This window comes from Suncus etruscus, chromosome 8 (genome assembly GCF_024139225.1).
Source record: "Suncus etruscus isolate mSunEtr1 chromosome 8, mSunEtr1.pri.cur, whole genome shotgun sequence".
In the NCBI taxonomy this organism is placed as follows: Eukaryota; Metazoa; Chordata; class Mammalia; order Eulipotyphla; family Soricidae; genus Suncus; species Suncus etruscus.
In genome coordinates, this window is record NC_064855.1 from 62,318,865 (window position 1) to 62,337,682 (window position 18,818).

Genomic DNA, 18,818 nt, shown 5'->3' on the forward strand with positions numbered 1-18,818 from the left:
AATCTTTTAAGATTAATTACTAATTTATTGGAATTAGAGGGAATGGCAACTGAAGAGGGGAGTCTGGGTTGCAAAAGCACCATGGGGATCATGGTTTTATTAATTGATTTGAGAATATGCAAGAGATGCTACTTTTCAGATTTCTTTTGAATAACAAAGATTGGGTATTTCAAGGTGAATTGGAAGGCTTAAGGTGGGAGTGGCAGGGCTTGAGCTGGCTGTTTCCCAAGGCTGGCAGGAAAGAGGCTGAAGGAGGCTGAGGATTGGTTTGAGCAAAGTAAAGGGTACATTAGGCTCAGAAGTTTTAACAGCAAAGTGTAGATATTGCAAGGTTTTATGGCTTAGCAGATGATACTTTGTAATTATCCTGCTCACTGTGCCGTTAGAATTTTTTGTAGGCACTGCAGCAGTTTCTGTTTTATGGCACTCAGCCTGATTTTTATTAGTTTGTTCCTTTGAATTCTCAAGAGGGGGGGCCTGGCCGTAGAATTCAGTGGGCAGAGGACAGACAACTATAGATTTAGGAGGGGGGGAAACGCCTGAAGGGCAGAAACCTGTGAATCAAGAGAAGCAGCCTGTTTTTGAAGGCTTAAGATTTGTTTAAGATTTTTAATTTGGCCAAGTAGTTTCATTTCTATAGCTTTAAGAGGGGGAGCGGTGAGAGGAGGGAATCTGCCATGGTTAGGGACTGAGCGTTCTCCGCGGTGGAGGCTGCTGAGCAGGCGGGGGAAGACTTTCTCCATTAGGGAGAAAGACAGGAAAGGTAGCGCTGGTTTTTGAGCCAAGAGCATTATCAAGTTTGTTAGAGAGGTGAGAGACCATGGATGTAATTGTGGTGAGTTGGGAACTCAAGTCAGAAAAAGGGGGGGGGGAGGGAGAAAGCAGCAACAGTTTGTTGCCGGTGTGGGGGAGCTGCTGGAATGCTGGCTCTGGGGAGCGACTTCCAGGCATGGAGGGCAGCAAGAGCCATGTTGGCAAGCTGGGACCTGGAAAGTGTGTGCTGTACCTTTAAGGTATGAAAAGAGGCGAGGCCAGCTATAAGAGCTTAGAGATTAGGATTCCTGCCTATTTGCAGGGGCTTTGCAATGGAAAAAAAAAAGTTAACTTCTCAAGAGACAAAGAGTTCAGCTTTTAGATTCTAAGCAGGAGAGCGTGTAAGGGGCTTGGGGGCCATAGGAGGTTACGGCTTGAAACGGCTCTTTGAGGCTTTTCCAATTAAAGGCTTTGTATTGTTGCAATTGCTGGCTAAGGAGGGGAGGGTGGTGAGGGTAAAGTAGAGGAGGGGGGGCGGTGTAGTTTGGGGTGTAGGTGAGTAAAGGTTTTGGTGGAACAGGGACGGAGCTGAAGCTAGGGAAGTGAAGGGCTGTTTAGGATTTTGCACAGAGGGTGCAGCGGCCTCTTCTGTAGGGGTCTGGGTGCATAGAGCAGAAGCATGGACAGAAGTAAGGGAGGGATATAAATGAGAAGCATTAGAGAGATCTTTAAGAGCATTAGTTACTTTGGAGACAAAGGTAGAAGAATCAGTGGTGGAGGGAGGACAAGGGGAAGTATTCTCAGAGGGAGAAGGGAGATGAGAGACAGAATTAGAACGAGAGGGAGTCCTGGAACACTCACGGGAGACTTGTTGTACATGAGATTCAACGGCATGGATGATGTCTTTGGCGGTTCCGGCATTTTTAGTTACAATGATATCTCTTAACAGGCTCCAATATTGGAACATAATTTTTTCCTTCTGTGAATCATCATTATTTACAAAATAATCACTCATTTCATGTCCTACTTTGTCCCAAGTGGACGCAACAATTTCTGGACAGGTAATAATAAACCAATGACATACATTATGAATAAACATAAGAAAATTACAAATATTCTTTTTGGTAACCTCTACATGTCTGGCTTTCAACTCAGACTGAATATCAATAATGAATTTAAGTTCAGTACTCAATGAAAACACCCATGGAAGTGAAGCCAACGGGCGAAGCCCCAAGAGCCAATCAGGGGCGGTGATCAGAACGACTGAAAAAACTGCAGTTTAAATATTTGATTAAGGCTAACTCGTTTCAACGCCTACCCGGATGGGGTATATCCTGCGATTTACGAAACAGCTCCGGACTCGCCGACCCGTAGTCGTTCGGAGTGTGGCGGTGGTCTTCGAGCCCAGCGTTGGGCGCCAAAATGCGGGGTCCTGAAGCCCCCCAGGGGGGCCCGGCCAGCAGGAATTAGCTGGGAAGACTTCTCAGACAACCGCACTCCTATTTTGCTAGGTAGAAGAACAACCACACCTGTAAAAATCTGAGAGAGGTTAATAATAAAGACCCAAGGCAATGTCTCACTGCTCAAGGGCAACTTTATTTGGCTACAGCTCCTTCTTATATAGAGAAGGAGAAGGGGGCAGTACAAGGGTGATGTCAATCACACTTTTGGCATGAAAATTACTTCATTATTCCAAATAAGGCAAGTGGGCAATACTTCTTGCAGAATCCATGGAAACATCTTGTGACCTTCTAGCTGCATTCCTAATTGCTTGACTATCAGGAGGTGGTGCAAGATGTGCTTGCCTCAGTGATCTTGAACAGACAATGTAGCATATACACAATAATGAATGTCTTGTAAACTCAGGGATATGGTTAAGGGAGTAAGGCCTCTTTTCTGGGAATGGTACTGGGCTGTGTTGCTCTCCTCCGGGCTAAAAGATTAATTATACTTTGCAGCTGCATTTTCCTTTCTCTTTGGCCCAAGAACTTACAGCAAGACTGCATGTAGCCTTTAGGTGAAAGGCTGGATTATGGCAGAAAGAATAGCAAAATGACCTCAAACAAGTCAGTCCCCAACAAGTATATTTTAACTAATAGTTGATAAATAAATGAGAAACCATTTATTACCTAATCAGAGATTACTCTGTTAACAATCAGATTACTCTGATTAGTAATCTTTTCACAAATGTGAATTCTATTCCAATATAAATTCTATTTTTTACACTTTTATAATCATTATCAAATATTTATTTCATTTTAATAGATTATTCTGAATATATTAGTAGACTAACTTTTTGTAGGCACATTGAAAATCTATTTAAAATTTTCTTTTGTTGTTTCATTTAAATTATATATATTTAAATTTATGTTTTAGTAAAGCACCATAGTTTACATATTCATAGTTGAGTTTTAGGAATATAATGGTTCCTCCAATATACTCCCCTTGCCCCCCCCCTTTTTTAAAATTTTATTTTGACCAAAGTGGATTACAAATTTTTCAGAGTAATATTTTAGGTACATAGCGACATTGAATCAGGGGCATTCCTACCACCAATGTTGTCCTCCCTCCACCTTTTTTTCCAGCATGCATCCCATATCTCCCTCCTTTACCCCCTGAACTGCTAGTATAAGTGGTCCCCTTTGTGTCTAGCTTGTTGTAGATTGGGTATCGATTCTGTTGTCGTTGGTTTTGGATTTGGTGTTCGGGTTTAATCATTTTTTTATTTCTACTTAATGTCCATATGACTGTTTGGTGTTGGTACCCTCCGTTATTTCTCCCTCAATTTGTGAGGTGGAACAAGATGCTTCAATTTATGTGGTTCTGTTTGAAGGAAAGAAGAGAAAAAGAAAGAAAAATAAAATGGGGGTAAAAATCAAACAAGCAAAAAATGGGAGGAGTCCTTCTAGAGGCTATAAATATCAATTTAACAGATGAAAGGGAAAAAGGAAGAAAAACATAACAATACAAAAATATCAAACAAAAGACTTGAAAAGCACCACAGCAATAAGGACAACAATCACACAATAACCACAGTCCTGAAATAAAAACAAAAAAACCACAAAAAATAAATAAATAACCCATGAGGGGGGGAATCAACAACAATAACGACCCCCCTCAAATAATTTGAGTTTTATTTATTTTTGCATAGACACAGTAAATTTTGGGGAAATTAGAAAGGGAATTTTCTTGGCCTAAGAGATACAGGGTTTCTCTGCCCTTGAAGTATACTATCATGAGAATAACTACAGGCTCCGTACATGTTCTTTTACTCTTCCCTAGGTCCTTTTGTGGTGTCTGGAAACTTTCCACTCCATTGTGGATGATAAAATCAGGCCTCTGTAGCTAAAGATCTTGGTATTTGCACAGGTCAAAGGATGGAGCCTAGGATGAAGTCTTTCTTTACGGTTCTAGAAGTTCTGTTTCATCACTGTTGTTTTAATCAATCTTCTGTAGTTGGTGGTCTTGGTATTTGCCCAGATCCTAGGACGAAGCATAGAATAGCATAGGATAGAGTCTTTCATTATGTTTTTAGAAGATCTGCTTAGTTGCAGATCTCAGTCAGACCTCTGGAATTAGAGATCTTGGTTGTTGTACAGATCATAAGTCAAGGCCTAGATTAGGGTCTTTTTTATTAGTCCCAGGATAAGTTTTGCCCAGTCATGGTTGTCACAGTAAGTCTTCTGTAGATAGCAAACTTGGCTTTTGTACAAACAAAGGATGACATATATTCTGATTTTATCTTATAGTTAGGAGGTGAGGTAAGACAACCTGCTTTTAGACCAAGTTGTTGCCATTTCTTTATTGTCAGGATGTCATATCAAAACTGGTGCATGTTGGTGTCAGAGCAGTATTAAAAATGTCCCAAAGCCCCCCACACCAGGCGGGTCTTCATAGCCGTCCCTGGCAACTCGGGCCCTGGGGGGCAGTTGGAGGAGGGAAACTCCTTCTTTTCAATTTTCAAACTGGAGAGGGAGCTCGCAATTGGACCCAGCAGAGCACACATGCCAGAAAAGCCGTCCCTCTGTTTTTCTGGTATGTTAGGATCGCTGGTCGGACAGCGGGCAACAGATCTCCTGGGCTGAACACTTGGTCCAGGAGACTGGCCCCCCCCCACACCAGGCGGGTCTTCATGGCCGTCCCTGGCAACTCGGGCCCTGGGGGGCGGGCTGAGGAGGGAATCCCCTCTTCTATGTATATTGGACCCCCTGTTTTGCTTGCTAGTAATATTATTTTTCATGTGCCCGCACAACAAATATACTTTTTAATCATTATCCAAAAACGTTCCTGATCCTAGACTGCTCCTAGGAATAGAATCAGGATGCTCAAGATTCTGACAAAACACTCAAATTGACCTTTATTGTCTAGTCTATTATGTATTGCCTCTCCCCTCACCCCTTTGTCTCTCCTACCTCCTCATACCCAAACCCTGAACCAGTATCTTCCCCTTATTCACCCCTCCTTATCCTCAGTTCCTTATTTGATAGACACCAAGACTGACCTTCTGCCCAACACCACCATCCAGCTCCTCATTGAATGACACCCTCTCGGTCCCCAGCTCTTGCCTACACAAACAACTACGATCAACATGCCTGTTGACCCATGCTTGGTGGCCCCTTATGTCCCCATCAAACTATGGACTGTTGCATGATACCGGAATCAGCTTCAGCATAACCCCTAGTTCAAGGACAATATAGGGTTCCGTAATTCTGCAAAACATGTCACAAATTCAACTATCACCTGTTGTTTTCAAATACCCTTGTTTTCTCTTTTTTTTCTTTTTAAAACATAAAAGGATCACATGTATCTTTTTTGTATATCTCAGATGTATTCCCTTAACATCTATAACTCTTTTCAAATATTCTTATTTGTGACAATTTTGCCCACTAGATTAATTATTTGATTGCTTGATTTTCCCCCTATGAGATCTGTTTTATAAGCAATACTGGTAGAAGAGTAACTCTGTGTAGATTTCACGTTTATACCAAGTTACGGGAAATGTTAGACTTTATTCATTGGCTACCAGATGCACCAACAATATCTTGTGGCATTGCTTCTCCTTTGCATAGGCACATTAAAATGGGAAAATAATACACATACAAACAAGTTCTCATCTAACAGAGATGGGAACACAAATTTGGTAATGTAATTAGGCCTTTTACCCTGAACATTGGCATAATGATTTGGCTGAGGCCTCAGAAGAATGGGCATCGCCCACACACACCTGAACTATGGAAACAACCACAATTGTCTTTAACATTTCCAGGATCGAAGCCTCTACCAGAGAAGACCTACCACTGCTTTGGCATTGACTGACTCCAAAGAGTACTCCCAACACCCAGGTGACTCAGCAACAGTCTGCATGCAGAGCAGATCGCTCTGCATTTAATGATATGCTGAAACTAGAGGATGCTCCACATCAGCCTGACATCGATGAAAGAAATGCACAGAATCCAGAGTCTTTAAATATGAAAGTCTGATACCAACTATAGGTAAAGTGTGAAAAAGTTTCACTGGGACCTTGAGAATGACTGGAGTTGGATAGACTGGTATGCCTGGAACCCAGAGTCTGTCTTATGCCAATAAACTTCTGGGGTGAGGCCTTTTTGTAATCAGGTCAAGGATTTTTTTTCCCCATTTTCTCCATTTTTCTGGACCTATGCAAACATTGGCGATTGCCACTATCACACCTTTACTATATTTTTTTACTCTTATCCTTTAAGGAAAAGAAATACAACTTACTGAACTTAAAAACAAATTACTGTAGTAGAATGCCTGTCTCGAAAACAGGCAGGGGATGGGAAGGGGGGAGGGGGTAATGTTGCACTGGTGAAGGGGGGTGTCCTGGTTATGACTGTAACCCAAATATGATCATGTTACTTAAATAAAAAATATATTTAATAAAAAAAGTACAAACTAATTTTTCCATACAGTGAAAGAAAAATTAGAATTGGACATATATGTAAACCAATACTATTCTGTTTATGATCTTGAAAAATATATCTATTTTAATACATAGTAAAAAATTAATCACTGTAAAATTAAATGTGTAACCCAAAGTCATTATTCCTTATTACAAATACTTAGAACTTCATTTAATGCCTAGAAACTGGGAAAACCTCCCAACTCGGATGCACCAGCCCAATCTCTTTTATTTGATTAATTTTTTAAATGTTTTTTATTTTTTTACTATATTTACTTATTTTTCTTTTGTCCTCTCTCTTATCCTTTGCTCTCCCTTCCTCTCTTTCATAAGCTATACCTAAGCTAATTACTTATCTTTTTTTGTGCCCAAACAGGGACTTGAATAATAATTTATCTTAATTCAACCAGTTTTTAAGAGCTTAGACCTATCCTATTAGGGTCAGACCTCTAACAACACTTTAAGAATAGATCACTAATGTATGTCTAATGTGGGCATGAGTAAATAGACAGAGGACTCCTCTCTGAGAGCCAAACCTAAATTGTAAACAATCCATGCATAGTGTATATTGCCCTCCCCCATATAACTTCTCCTTCCCCCCTTCAAAAATTCTACTATTCCTTCACCCCCAATCCTAATCCGAAATCCCTCATTACTAACGCTCTTTACTCACAGTTCTTTTTTTTTTTTTTTTTTTGGTTTTTGGGTCACACCCGGCTGTGCTCAGGGGTTACTCCTGGCTGTCTGTTCAGAAATCGCTCTTGGCATGCACGGGGGACCATATGGGACACCGGGATTCGAACCAACCACCTTTGGTCCTGGATCGGCTGCTTGCAAGGCAAACGCCGCTGTGCTATCTCTCCGGGCCCTACTCACAGTTCTTAACCCATTAGGTATCAAGATCGACCTCCTGCCCCAATAAGTCATCACCTAGCTCCCAAGCAAAGGACACCCTCTCAGCCCCACATCTTGTCCCCAGCAAGAAACTACAACCAACCCACTCCTGCTGACTCATGCTCTGTGGCCCTTCTTCTCACCGCCCCCAAAATGTGGACTGTTGCTTGATACCAGATTCAGGACCCCCAGTGAAAGAATTCTACCTGAGCCCTTTCTGCCGCAAATCATTTCTCAAACTTAAAAAGACCAGGGTGTGTGATGAAAATGTGCCCTGGATTCCACACACTCCCTCACAAGAATATCTTCAAAAGACAATGTAGTGAAGCCTATATATTTTCCATAAATACCTCTATAATACTGTTTATAGGGTATTTAAACTCTTAACCTGTTTATCCCCAAATGTAAGGTTGTCTCCTGCATCACTTTTCCCCCTTACTTTTAAAAATAATTTTTAATTATTTTTTCCTTTAAAAAAAAAAGTCCTGGGGCCGGAGAGATGGCATGGAGGTAAGGCGTTTACCTTTCATGCAGAAGGTCATCGGTTCAAATCCCGGTGTCCCATATGGTCCCCCGTGCCTTCCAGGAGCAGTTTCTGAGCACAGAGCCAGGAAAAACCCCTGAGCACTGCCGGGTGTGACCCAAAAACCAAAAAAAAAAAAAAAAAAAAAAAAAGTCCCAGAGGAAGATTCTAAAGCTGTTGCGGAGAACTTTGTCGGTTCTATGTCTGGGTTCTAGGATTCCGGGTTGAATGGTCGTTCTCTAATCACCTAAAATCTAAGTTGGGTTCACATGACAAATGTTCAAGGTGGGAGATGCCCCTGTATTGTAAAATGTATGAGTTATTATATCTAGTAGATAGGAGCTTGTTTCTATATGTAAAATTTTCCCATTTTTAGTATGTCTTTGCAAGAAGAAATGGTGTTATATTATATTGCTGGTGCATTTGGGGGTGAGAGTGTCAGGCTCCATCATCTCTGTGCCCTGGTTTGACCTGAGCTATTATCCCAGTCAAAACTTTCTCTTTTTTCTTTCTTTTTTATTTAAACACCTTGATTACATACATGTTTGTATTTGGGTTTCAGTCATGTAAAGAACACCACCCATCACCAGTGCAACATTTCCATCACCAATGTACGAAATCTCCCTCCTCCCCATCCAAACCCCGCCTGTACTCTAGACAGGCTTTCTATTTCCCTGGTACATTCTCATTATTAGGATAGTTCAAAACGAAGTTATTTCTCTAACTAAACTCATCCCTGTTTGCGATGAGCTTCATGAGGTGAGCTGTAACTTCCAGCTCTTTTCTCTTTTGTGTCTGAAAATTATTATTGCAAGAATGTCTTTCATTTTTCTTAAAACCCATAGATGAGTGAGACCATTCTGCGTCTTTCTCTCTGACTTATTTCACTCAGCATAATAGATTCCATGTACATCCATGTATAGGAAAATTTCATGACTTCATTTCTCATGACAGCTGCATAATATTTCATTGTGTATATGTACCACAGTTTCATTAGCCATTCATCTGTTGAAGGGTATCTTGGCTGATTCCTTAGTCTTGCTATGGTAAATAGTGCTGCAATGAATATAGGTGTAAGGAAGAAATTTTTCTATTGTATTTTTGTGTTCCTAGGGTATATTCCTAGGAGTGGTATAGCTGGATCGTATGGGAGCTCGATTTCCAGTTTTTGGAGGAATCTCCATATTGCTTTCCATAAAGGTTGAACTACATGGCATTCCCACCAGCAGTGGATGAGTTCCTTTCTCTCCACATCTCCGCCAACACTGCTTGTTCTCATTCTTTGTGATGTGTGCCAATCTCTGTGGTGTGAGGTAGTACCTCATAGTTGTTTTGATTTGCATCTCCCTGATGATTAGTGATGTGGAGCATTTTTTTTTTGTTTTTGGGCCACACCCGGCGGTGCTCAGGGGTTACTCTGGCAGTCTGCTCAGAAATAGCTCCTCCTCAGGGGTTACACCTGGCTGTCTGCTCAGAATTAGCTCCTGGCAGGCACAGGGGACCATATGGGACACCGGGATTCGAACCAACCACCTTTGGTCCTGGATCAGCTGCTTGCAAGGCAAACACCACTGTGCTATCTCTCCGGGCCCCAATGTGGAGCATTTTTTCATGTGTCTTTTGGCCATTTGTATTTCTTCTTTGTCAAAGTGTCTGTTCATTTCTTCTCCCCATTTTTAATGGGATTAGATGTTTTTTTTCTTGTAAATTTCTGTCAATGCCTTGTATATTTTGGAGATTAGCCCCTTATCTGATGGGTATTGGGTGAATAGTTTCTCCCACTCAGTGGGTGGCTCTTCTACCCTGGGCACTATTTCTTTTGAGGTGCAGAAGCTTCTCAGTTTAATATATTCCCATCTGTTAATTTCTGCTTTCACTTACTTGGAGAGTTCAGTTTCCTCTTTGAAGATACCTGTAGTCTCAATGTCCTGGAGTGTTTTACCTACGTGTTGTTCTATATATCTTATGGTTTCGGGTCTGATATCGAGGTCTTTCATCCATTTGGATTTTACCTTCGTACATGATGTTAGCTGGGGGTCTAAGTTCAATTTTTTGCAAGTGGCTATCCAGTTCTGCCAACACCACTTGCTGAAGAGGCTTTCTTTGCCCCATTTAGGACTTCTTGCTCCTTTATAAAAAATTAGGTGATTGTATATCTGGGGAACATTCTCTGCGTATTCAAGTTATTCCACTGATCTGAGGGCCTGTCTTTATTCAATACCATGCTATTTTAATAACTATTGCTTTGTAGTACAGTTTAAAGTTGGGGAAAGTAATTCCTCCCATATTCTTTTTCCCAATGATTGCTTTAGCTATTCTAGGGTGTTTATTGTTCCAAATGAATTTCAAAAGTGTCTGATCCACTTCTTTGAAGAATGTCATGGGTATTTTTAGAGGGATCGCATTAAATCTGTACAATGCTTTGGGGGGAGTATTGCCATTTTGATGATGTTTTTTTTTGTTTGTTTGTTTTGGTTTTTGGGTCACACCCGGCGGTGCTCAGGGGTTACTCCTGGCTGTCTGCTCAGAAATAGCTCCTGGCAGGCACGGGGGACCATATGGGACACCGGGATTTGAACCAACCACCTTTGGTCCTGGATCGGCTGCTTGCAAGGCAAACGCAGCTGTGCTATCTCTCTGGGCCCCATTTTGATGATGTTAATCCTGCCAATCCATGAGCAGGGTATGCGTTTCCATTTCCGCGTGTCCTCTCTTATTTCTTGGAGCAGAGTTTTATAGTTTTCTTTGTATAGGTCCTTCACATTTTTAGTCAAGTTGATTTCAAGATATTTGAGTTTGTGTGGCACTATTGTGAATGGGGTTGTTTTCTTAATCTCCATTTCTTCCTTATTACTATTGGTGTATAGAAAGGCCATTGATTTTTTTGTGTGTTAATTTTGTAGCCTGCCACCTTGCTATATGAGTCTATTGTTTCTAGAAGCTTTTTTCGTTGAGTCTTTAGGGTTTTCTAAGTAGAGTATCATGTCATCTGCAAACAATGAGAGCTTGACTTCTTCCTTTTCTATCTGGATTTCCTTGATATCTTTTTCTTACCTAATCGCTATAGCAAGTACTTCCAGTGCTATGTTGAATAGGAGTGTCTTGTGCCAGAATTTAGAGGAAAGGCTTTCAGTTTTTCTCCACTGAGGACAATATTTGCCTCTGGCTTGTAGTAGATGGCCTTAACTATATTGAGAAAGGTTCCTTCCATTCCCATCTTGCTGAAAGTTTTGATCAAGAATGGGTGTTGGACCTTATCAAATGCTTTCTCTGTATCTATTGATAGGATCATGTGATTTTTATTTTTCTTGTTGTTGATGTTGTGTATTATGTTGATAGATTTATGGATGTAAAACCAGTCTTGCATTCTTGGGATAAAACATACTTGATCATAGTGGATGATTTTAATGAGGCATTGAATCCTATTTGCCAGGATTTTGTTGAGGATCTTTGCATCTGTATTCATCAGCGATATTGGTCTGTAATTTTCTTTTTTCGTAGCATCTCTGTCTGGTTTAGGTATCAAGGTGATGTTGGCTTCATAAAAGCTATTTGGAAGTTTTCCTTTTTTTTTTTTTTTTCGATTTAATGGAAGAGTCTTGCCAGTATTGGTAGTAGTTTCTCTTGAAAGGTTTGAAAGAATTCATTAGTGAATCCATCTGGGCCTGGGCTTTTGTTTTGGGGCAGACATTTGATTACTGTCTTAATTTTCTCAGTGATGGGGGTGTTTAGATAGCTACATCCTCTTCATTCAACCGTGGAAGATTATAAGAGTCCAAAAATTATCCATTTCTTCCAGGTTTTCATTTTTAGTGGCATAGAGTTTCTCAAAGTAGTTTCTGATTACCCTTTGAATCTCTACCATATCAGTAGTGATCTCTTTTTTTCATTCCTAATACGAGTTATCAAGTTCTCTCTCTTTCTTTGTTACTTTTGCCAGGGGTCTATCATTCTTGTTTATTTTTTCAAAGAACCAACTTCTGCTTTCGTTGGTCTTTTGGATTGTTTTTCGGGTTTCCACTTCATTGATTTCTGCTCTCAGTTTTGTTATTTCCTTCTGTCTCCCTACTTTTGAGTCCTTTTGTTGAGCACTTTCTAATTCTTTTTTTTTTTTTTTTTTTTTTTTTTTGGTTTTTGGGCCACACCCAGTAACGCTCAGGGGTTACTCCTGGCTATGTGCTCAGAAGTTGCTCCTGGCTTGGGGGACCATATGGGACACCGGGGGATCGAACCGCGGTCCGTCCAAGGTTAGCACAGGCAAGGCAGGCACCTTACCTTTAGCGCCACCGCCCGGCCCCGAGCACTTTCTAATTCTATGTGCTGCGTCATTAAGCTATTCAGGTATGCCCCTTCTTCTTTCCTGATGTGTGCTTGCAAAGCTATAAATTTTCCTCTCAGTACTGCTTTTGCTGTGTTCCACAGGTTCTGATAGTTTGTGTCTCCATTGTCATTTGTTTTCAGGAAGGTTTTGATTTCCTCTTTGATTTCATCTCGAACCCACTGGTTATTCAGTATTAGGCTGTTTAACTTTCAGGTATTAAAGTTTTTCTTTTGTGTCCCTTTGTAGTTCACATATAATTTTAGGGTCTTGTGGTCTGTAAAGGTAGCCTGCAAAATTTCTATCCTCTTGAAATTATGGAAGTATGTTTTATGTGCTAGCATGTAATCTATCCTGGAGAATGTCCCATGTGCATTGGAGAAGAATGTGTATCCAGGTTTCTGGGGGTGGAGTGTCCTATATATATCCACTAGGCCTCTTTCTTCCATTTCTCTCCTCAGGTCTAGTATATTCTTGTTGGGTTTCAGTCTGGTTGACCTGTCAAGTGTTAACAATGCCGTGTTGAGGTCTCCCACAATTATTGTGTTGTTATTGATATTAGTTTTTAGATTTGTCAACAATTTTATTAAATATTTTGCTGGCCCGTCATTCGGTACATATATGTTTTGGAAAGTGATTTCTTCCTGCTGTATGTATTCCTTGATTAATACAAAATATCCATCTTTGTCCCTTACAACTTTCGTAAATATAAAGTTTGCATCATCTGATATTAGCATGGCCACTCCAGCTTATTTATGGGTGTTGTTTGCTTGGATGATTTTCCTCCAGCCTTTTATTTTGAGTTTATGTTTGTTCTGACTATTCAGGTGCATTTCTTGTAGGCAGCAGAAGGTTGGATTGAGTTTTTGATCCATTTAGCCACTCTGTGTCTTTTAACTGGTGCATTAAGTCCATTGATATTGAGAGAAATAATTGTCCTGGGAGTTAGTGGCATCTTTATATATAAAGTTTGGTGTGTCTGTTGGTCAGTCTTGTAGGCCTTTCAGTTTTTCTTTTAAGGCTGTTTTTGAGTCTGTAAAGTTTCTGAGTTGTTGTCTGTCTGTGAAACCATGTATTGTTCCTTCAAACCAGAAAGTGAGTTTTGCTGGGTGCAATATATCTAGGCAAAACATTTATTTCATTGAGTTTTCTCACTATGTCCCATCACTGCCTTCAGTGTTTCCGGTGACAGGTCTGCAGTAAATCTCAAGTATATTCCCTTGAATGTAATTTCTCTTTTCGATCTTGCTGCTTTCACAATTCTGTCTCTATCTGTGGGATTCGTCATTGTGACTCGGATGTGTCTTGGGGTGTTTTCTCTGGGGTCTCTTTTAGTTGGTACTCTTCGGGCATGCAGGATTTGATCACATATATTCTTTAGCTCTAGACTTTTCTCTTTAATGATTTTCTTGACTGTTGATTCTTCCTGGAAATTTTCTTCCTGGGTCTCTGGGACTCCAATGATTCTTAAGTTGTTTCTGTTGAGCTTATCATAGACTTCTATTTTCATCTGTTGCAATTCTTTGAGTAATTTTTCCATTGTTTGATCATTTGCTTTGAGGCTTTTTTCCAATTTCTTCTGCTGTATGGAATTGTTATTCATCTCATCTTCCAGTGTACTTATTCTATTCTCAGTTGCTGTTAACCTGTGGGAAAGCTCAACCATATTTTTCTTTAATTCATCTACTGAGTTTTTCAGACTTGAAATTTCAGTTTGGAGTTTTCTGATTTCTATCTTCATATTCTTTTGATTCTTATTAGTGTTCTCTTCTATACTTTGTTTGAGTTCTTTGAACATCTTCCATATTGTGACTCTAAACTCCTTATCTGAGAGACTGACTAGTTGGTTGGTCATGTTCAATTTATCAGAGTTGCCATCTTCATTCTCTAAATCTGGCTCTGGGCTGCATTGTTTCCCCATTGTCACACTTGTATTGTGGGTTTTTCTACATGTTGTGGTTTTATTCATTGGCTAAATGATGTGCATGGTTGCGAAGCTAAGCAGAGCAGCCATGGTTCTGGCTCCTCCTTTTCTGGGCTTGTTGACTCACCTCCACAGAAGGCTCATGGGAAGGCGGGCTGTCTTCACGTTAGGCTCCAGGGAAGGCGGGCCTTCCACAGATGAGCCACACACAGGATAAAATCAGGCTGAAAATGCAGCACAGCACAGAAGAGAGGCAGAGAGGGTTGCTGGCATTGAGATCCAGCAGAGTTCAGTGGCTCCTTCCTTTCTGGGCATGTCGACTCACCTCCAGGGAAGGCTCACGGAAGGCGGGCTGTCTGCAGATGAGCCACACACAGGATGAAATCAAGCCGAAAATGCAGCACAGCACAGAAGAGAGGCAGATAGTGTTGCGTCCAAGTCTTTTTTTTGTAGATTTTTGTATCAAGCAGAATCAAAACAGGTTGCGTTAAGGAAGAAAAAGGAAACAGAAACAAGACATATATATGTATATATATATATGTATGTATAGATATACTACACATATGTAGAGAAAAAATAAAAATAAGTTTAAAAAAATTAAGGTAACAACGTGATGCAGGAGACTACCTTACATTTGGGGATAAACAGGTTGAGAGGTCGTATTATATAGGTCTTAAACTTATAAAGGAAATATAGGCTTCCCCATTGTCTCTTTAGTTATTCTTGTGGAGGGTGGGATTCTGCACATATTTTTATCACACACCCTGGCCTATTTGAAATTGAGAAATGATTTGTGGCAGAAAGGGCTTGGGTAGAATTGTTGTATTGGGGATCCTTCTGGAGCTGAGTTAGGTATCAAACAGCAGTCTACCATTGGGGTGTGTGTGAAGGAGAGCCACATTGCATGAGGCAGCAAGGATATTGGCTGTAGTGGGGCTGAGTGGGTGTCCCTTTGCTTGGGAGCTGGGTGATGGCTTATTGGGCAGGAGGTCAGTCTTGATACCTAGTGAATGGGTTAAGAACTGAGGGTAAAAAGCATTAATAAGATGGGGTATCAGATTGGAAGTGTGGGGTGAAGGGATAGTAGGCTTTCTGAAGGGGGGAGGAGGGATAGTATATAGGAGGGGTTATATACACTATAGGCATGGATTGTTTACACTTTAGGTTTGGCTTCCATAGAGGAGTCCTCTATGTACACATGTCCACACAAATACATACATTAGTGATCTATTTTTAAGGTGTTGTTAGGATGGGTCTGAGCTCTTCAGGACAGGTTGAATTAAGATAAATAATTAGCTTAGGTATAGCTTAAGAAAAAGTGGAAGGAAGAGCAAAAGAGAGAACAGAAAATTAGGTAAATATAGTAACAATAAGGTTAAAATTAATAAATCAACTAAAAGAGATTTGGTTTGTGTGTGGGAGTTGGGAGGTTTTTTCAGTTTCTGGGCATTTCGTCAGTGATGGAGTTGAGCCTTTATAAATGAAGGTTTCAGGGTTAGGTAATGGCTGGAGCAGTTTAGATATACATAGGTTTCTCATCTTGACTACTGAACAATGTGTTAATGAGGCCTACCTATGTAGGTGGCTACCTACGTAGTATTGTCTGCTGCATCTTATATTTCAAAATTTCTTTTCTAAAAGAAAAGTAATAGTGTGGGTTTTATTTGACATAGATTGAATTGATGATGATGAAGAGGAAGAGGTAGAAGAAAAGGGAAAAGGAAAGAAGTAGGGAGAAGAGAGAAGAAAAAAGAAAGGAATTGTTAATTTGCCTAAACATGTTTGATGAGTAGGTCCTGTAATATAAGTTTGTGGTTTGCAGTTGACTGTTTCAGTGGTCTGAATGGTCATATGCTTCGGGTCCTAATAGAGGCCATAAACCAGAGTAAAAGGGTATATTGGAGTGTTTTATCAAGATATTTTCATAATGCAAACTGAATATGGTATCTAGAATGACTGAGCACTGAATTGTCAAATTAGGGTGTCCGACCTTTGTATCCAAGAACCGATGTGGACAGAGAAGCTGAGAACTAGTAAGATTAAAGCATTAAAACACATTGTTAGGAAACACTTCCGCTGGAGTTTCTGTCTTCCAATCATATTCTTTACCTGTATCTGTATATAAGCCCTCTAAGACATTATTATAGGCCTTTGTAGTAAAAGGCTGATTACATACCGGTTCACTCTAACCATTGTTTTTATTGTTGCTGGTTTCTATATGGTATAATGGACAGTCAAGGCTTTGTGTTGTTCCTCTTCCACTTGTTTTGAACACTACTCCCCAGTAAATGTTGACAACTATAGTGCTTAGAGTTTCTACCCAATTAGACAGTGGTATTTGTTCATGGAGTATTACATGTATATATGGTGTATATTCTAAGTATGTCAGAAAAGTGCTATCATTCTGTATTTATCCATCATCTTCTGATTTACTTCAATTAACATGGTATTTTGTAGATCCATCTATGATGCTGCAAAATCCATGATTGTAATATTTCTGTTATGTAATATTCCATTGTGTATAAATACCACATCTTCATGATCCATTTATCTGTTGTTGGGCATCAAGGTTGGTTCCAAATCTTGGCTATAGTGCTGAGTGCTGTGATAAATAGCGGAGTGCACACATACTTTGGGATGAATGTCCTTCTGATTTGGGGATAGATACCCAGAAGAGCAATTGCTGGATCATATGGCAGTTCAATTCTGAGTTTACTGAGAACACTCCACACTGTTTTTCATAGGGGTTGGACCAGGCATCATTCCCATCAGCAATAGATAAGAGTCCTTTCTTACCACATTCCCACCAATAAAAATTGTTCCCGTTATTTTTGATGTGAGCCATCCTCACTGGTGTAAGGTGGTTGTTGTCTTGATTTGGATTTCCCTAATGATGAGTGAAGGTGAACATGTTTTCATGTGTCTGTTGACCATCTTTTGGTCTTCCTTGGAGAAGTGTTTATTCATTTCTTATCCCCATTTTTCTATCTTGCCCCCAATTTTTTAAGTTTAGTTGTTAAAATTTGGGTCAGTCTCATGTTGTTTACAGTGTTGTTTGGATATTTAAGTTTATCATTTCTGAAAGCCACTATGTACCTGTGTCTCCTTGGCACCTAATTCTCATTATTTTTCACCTGTGTTTCTCCCCTTCTCTTTCATTCATTTTTTTTCATTTTCCTCACTGTACTGTGGGACACAGGCAAGACCCAATCCATTCCTGGTCCACACTCATGTCTTCCTAAGAAAACTTCATTCAATAAGAACTATCTTGCTTCAATAAAAAAATTAAATTCAAGCACCCTGCCTGCTGTATTCTCTCCAGACCCAGATTTGTTTAAAAATAAAATATTTGAGGGGACAGAGAGATAGTATAGTGGATAGGAGTATTTGGCCTGCACATGGCCAACTGCTGAGCAAGGACTAAGGAGCAAGCCCCGAGCAAGGCAAGTTGTGGCTCCACCCAAATAAAAAATATTTGAAGCACTAGCTGAAGGAAATTTTTATTATGAAAAGTGATTGAAAGCAGAATATGAGATAGACAAAATTCAAAGGTCATAAACTTTGATATTTGCCAATGAATTTACACTGGAATAATTATACAACCATTGTATTTATTTATTTTTGTTTTTTTGGGCCACAGCCAGTGGTGCTCAGTGGTTACTCCTATCTCTGCTCAGAAATCGCTCCTGGCAGGCATGGGGGGCCATATGGGATGTCAGGATTCGAACCACAATTGGTCTTGGGTTGGCTGCTTGCAAGGCAAATGCCCTACCACTGTGCTATCTCTCTGGCCCCAACCATTGTATTTTTATAAATGTATGAAATAGGGAAAAATGCTCAATTTTTAATTAACTTATGGAGAAACAAAGATCATAAAGACTTCAAAAAGCAAAATTGCCTGAGAGTAATTAAGAAGAGGAGTAGATTTTTTGGGGGAAGTGAGCTATGACTGTGAATTTTCTATTTATATTGAAGATATATATTAATAACTCAAAAACATTAATCAAACTGTTTTGTGCACTTAATTATATTTTCAATGTTTCTTTTAATTTTTATTTTTCAAAACCACTCCTGGAAATGCTCAGGGCTTACTCCTGATTCTGCCTGCTCTTAGGGATCAGTCTTGGTGAGCATGTGGGAATTATAAGGGTTCCTGGGGAATAACATACTGGTAACCAATGTTAACCTAATAGTTTTTCTAAACTTCCATTGAACATATAACATATAAGTATAGATCCATTTAATAAAACAGGATCTACGGTTGGAGATGTGCTTCTCAGTATTTCTTATTTTTAATCACCCTTCTTTGCTATGTTTGCCTCAAAATTTTCTCTAATTACATGGAATGTCCAAAATTTGACTGGCAAATGGCTTCTGTGATCTGCTTTTTAGGAATAACTTTTAATGTTTATTTTATATGTACTAGGACAAGAATGCTATGTTGATCTAACTTGAGAAGCTTGTTTTATATCAGAAAATTGAT

At 39.9% G+C, this 18,818-nt stretch overlaps 1 protein-coding gene across 1 annotated transcript in view; it reads right to left on the bottom strand.

Annotated features, from left to right (window-relative positions):
* EBPL (EBP like) overlaps window positions 1-906 on the bottom strand; it is a 550,113-nt gene extending 549,207 nt beyond the window's left edge. The window contains exon 1 of the mRNA XM_049778854.1: window positions 896-906. The gene's annotated coding sequence lies outside the window, so the exon portion shown is untranslated. The remainder of the gene's footprint in view (window positions 1-895) is intronic.
* Between the last annotated feature and the right edge of the window lie 17,912 nt (window positions 907-18,818).